Source organism: Triticum urartu, chromosome 7A (genome assembly GCF_056163025.1).
Source record: "Triticum urartu cultivar PI428250 chromosome 7A, HENAU_Tu73, whole genome shotgun sequence".
Taxonomy (NCBI): domain Eukaryota; kingdom Viridiplantae; phylum Streptophyta; class Magnoliopsida; order Poales; family Poaceae; genus Triticum; species Triticum urartu.
The window spans coordinates 125,411,062-125,415,273 of NC_141879.1; the positions used below are offsets into that span (position 1 = coordinate 125,411,062).

Genomic DNA, 4,212 nt, shown 5'->3' on the forward strand with positions numbered 1-4,212 from the left:
GCATATATGCTTCAAGAGTGGTAGGCCTGAATGAAAAGACTATAATGCCCTTTATACGTTTTTAGGGGGGTTGTACTGAAGCGGGCTAAATTAAGTAAATGTTCTGGTAGAGCAGAGTGGACCACGCAGCTAGAGTAAAGTGCACCGGTTTAGTTATTTTTGTGTTTGCTCTCAAGCCGGGCATGCGGACGTTTCATGCTACTTCCTTTGGTCCTTTTTCCACAGCATATTAGAATTTTCTAGAGTCAAAATTTACAAAATTTGACCATATTTATATGAAAAAATATCAACATCTGCCATGCTAAAGTTATATAATATGAAACTTTAAGTCATGACACATCTAATGATATTGATTTCAGATTGTGAATGTTGGCACTTTTTTCTATAAAATTGGTCAAACTTTATAAGGCTTGACTTCAGTCGAATCTTATATGCGAACTAAAAAAGACGAGAGGGGAAGGCGGGGGGGGGGGGGGGGGGGGGGGTACATGCATCATTTGTCCCACAAACCGGGGCAGAAAAGCAGGCGAAGAATTGACCGTGCATATTATGTTAGGACCTAGGATGCTGGGAGCGGCAATCAGCATCATGATCTGGAGTGGATGGCAAGGAGGTTAGGAACAAGCAAGCATATATGCTTCAAGAGTGGTAGGCCTGAATGAAATCCATGGACCATGGGATTATAGGTCAAAAGGGGAAAATGACTCCTTGGCCAAAGGTCAAATATGTTAGTATCAAGTCACACAGTAGTAGCTTAAAAGAGTGGACAGCGCGTAAAAGAGATGAGTAGTTGAGAAAAAATAGTCAAGAATCGCCATGATTTTGTTTACAAGGCCAGCAGATTTCCAGCGCCTTGCCAAGTGATTACACGTCGCAAATCGAGTGCACGTACGAGCTTTAATTTCTGCTGTGCTCTAGATATCAACTTGCAAATTTTCTTCTAAAATTAAGGAGGTCAAATCCCAGCTTCTACATCGTAGTGACGCACAGTCATCTCAACTCGCGGTTCAGCTATTGGAAAAGAAGAGGGAGGGAATCCTGCACATGGACACAGACACTCATATACACGCTTTGCTGATACTGATTACTGTTGGAAATATTAGCACTTTTTCGACTAATCTAATCCACGAGTAAACAGTAAATATGTCAAATACGGTATGCATCTCATACTGATACCTAAGCATGTGAGCATGGACAATACATATATACGGCTAGCACATGAACGAGCAAATAGGGGATGAGCGAGTCATACCCTCCGGTTGGCCAGGCCAACGTGGCGGCGACAGCAGCAGCCTCGGCATCGGCCGAGGCCTTCTTTTTGGTGGCTTCGTCGTCAGCCATGGGATCGATGCAGGGAAAGTAGTGGAAGGAGAGCCGGACGGAGACGGGGACGGATCAGGAGCGGTCGCGTCAAGACGCTCCCCAAAAACCTTACTGCCGTTCTCCCGGGCAGGATCTCGAACGACAGGGTTCCGGAGGCACCTGCTCTCCCGACCAACCGTGCACGCGGTTGTCGGGATGGGATCGCCGGAAGCAACACAGAGAGAGGAACAGTAGATGACGACTAGGGTTGTGCGAGAGGGAGTGAGTGAACTGAGTTAGGGTTCACTCCACTGGCCAACACCTTCTTATATAGGTCGTCGGGTAGACCGAGTCCACGAACAGCCCACGGTCCAATGTCTCGGACAGTGGCACTTCCATAAGTGACTCGTTAATTAATCAGAGATTAATTAATCATTCCTGACCGGCAAAAATAAGCTTCGGCTCGTTCCCGCAACCCGCAACCCGCAACCCGCGGCACGCGCGCGTCGTGATGAGGCGGGGCGAGGCGGACGGCGGCGGCGGAGGAGGAGCGCGCGTGTATAGCTCCTATTCCCAAGCTCCCAATAGCAAGTGATGGAGCAGCCCTTATAAAGAGGTCTCACTCTTTTTACTGTAGCAGTATGGTACTAAACTTCCCACACTTCCCACCACTTGCCGTACACATGCATGGGCCTTAGAGATTAACTAAGGATTATTGTCTTATATGGGTCTAAGCCCATCTATAATCCATCAACCCCCCACCAGATCTCAAGGCACTTAAGTTTTTCAACTGTTCCAAACAATGTTTGATATACCCGAATTTTCAGTGGAGACTGTTAAGTTGAACTTCCACCTAGAGCAATAGAATTAGACTTCTTCACAACTGAACAATGGACTATGCCTTGAATTGTCAGTTTGGCATGCAGAAGTTTTGCCTATTTGTCAGCTGATACGTGGCTGCCGAAGGCTAAACCCCATAGGTGGAGCTTATTAGTCATACTCCGTACCTTCTCATGAGCTTCCTAGCGATCACCCAATATCATAGACTGTGACCAGCAATCGGGTTCACATAGGTGTGGTCCTCCAAAGAATGCTCTGTAGGTTAGCATCTTGCGTATATAAGCTTTGGAACACATCTATAATACATAAATAGTTGATCCCCACTAAGTCTAATTCTCTTAACATGCAGCTCTTCACATCACCAAATGTGCCATGCCATCATCCACTAAAACTATTTTGTAGCACATGCATATCCCAATTTAATTGTTTCATCTCCAATAGTCCAACGTACATGCATACTCTTTGTTTACATATAGTTACTTTCGAAGTTAATAGCTTTCAATTTAGATCATTTTATTCATATAGAACGTATTCAAAATTAATCTTTAAAATCACGCAGCAACGCGTGGGGAAAATCATCTAGTTAAGACAAATGTCAGCCTGCCTTACAGAATTGCGAGTATTATTTCATCTCCAACGGAGTGGGTTAGGTAAGGATACTCTCCTCAGTTGACCGTTGGATTGTTTTCCTAGGTCCTAATTCACGGGATCTCCGATCACATAGGTTGGGTTACCCCCATGGCAACTTAAGTGGGTCTCATGCCCATCTCCCTTGATGCATTTTCTATCACAATTTGTGATAACCCTTTCATAAAAGGGTCTGCCAGATTTTTAGCAATCTGGATATAATCCAATGCTATCACTCCGGAGTTTCTTGATTTTCTGACAGATTTTTAGCAATCTGGATATAATCCAATGCTATCACTTCAGAGTTTCTTGATTTTCTGACAGATTTCAATCTTCTTCTTATGTGCTTTGTGGATTTCATATTGTCCTTTGAACTCTTAGCCTTTGGCAATCACAGTTTGATTGTCACAGTTCATAAGGACAGCCGGGACTGGTTTATCAACCACTGGCAAATCCATCAAAAGCTCTCGAAGCCATTCTGCTTCGACACGTGATGTGTCTAATGCCGTGAGTTCTGCTTCCATAGTCGATCTCGTTAAGATTGTCTGCTTGCAAGACTTCCAGGAAACAACACCACCACCAAGTGTGAAGACATATCCACTTGTGGCTTTCATCTCATCAGCATCAGATATCCAATTTGAATCACTATACCCCTCAAGTACCATCAGGTACCCAGAATAGTGAATTTCATAGTTCACAGTACCTTGCAAATAGCACATCACTCGCTCAACAGCATGCCAGTGCACATCTCCCGGATTGGAAACAAACTGGCTCAGTTTGCACACAGCAAATGAGATGTCAGGACGAGTAGCACAAGCTAGGTACATGAGTGAACCAACCACTTGAGAATATCTCAATTTATCTACAGCCTTGCCTTCGAACTTTCGAATCCGCATGCTAGGATCATATGGTGTTGCAGAAGGTTTGCAGTCTGAATATCCAAAACGGCTCAAAATCTTCTCAACATCGTGAGATTGCAGAAGTGTGATACGTCCATTTTGCATCATGCTTTTATATCGATATTTATTGCATTATGGGCTGTTATTACACATTATGTCACAATACTTATGCCTATTCTCTCTTATTTTACAAGGTTTACATGAAGAGGGAGAATGCCGGCAGCTGGGATTCTAGGCTAGAAAAGGAGCAAATATTAGAGACCTATTCTGCACAGCTCCAAAAGTCCTGAAACTTCACGGAAGTTATTTCCAGAATATATAAAAAATAGTAAGCGAAGAAAGTTCCAGAGGAGGCCCACACCCTGGCCACGAGGGTGGGGGGCACGCCTCCCTGCCTCGTGGGCCCCCTGGTGGCCCTCCGATGCCCATCTTCTACTATATGAGGTCTTTCGTCCGAGAAAAAATAATAAGAAAGCTTTCGGGAAGAAACTCCGCCGCTACGTGGCGGAACCTTGGCGGAACCAATCTAGGGCTCCGGCAGAGT

At 44.8% G+C, this 4,212-nt stretch overlaps 1 pseudogene; it reads right to left on the reverse strand.

The window, feature by feature from the left end:
- Window positions 1-3,146: 3,146 nt before the first annotated feature.
- On the reverse strand, window positions 3,147-3,665 carry LOC147958462 (secreted RxLR effector protein 161 pseudogene; annotated as a pseudogene).
- Window positions 3,666-4,212: the final 547 nt, after the last annotated feature.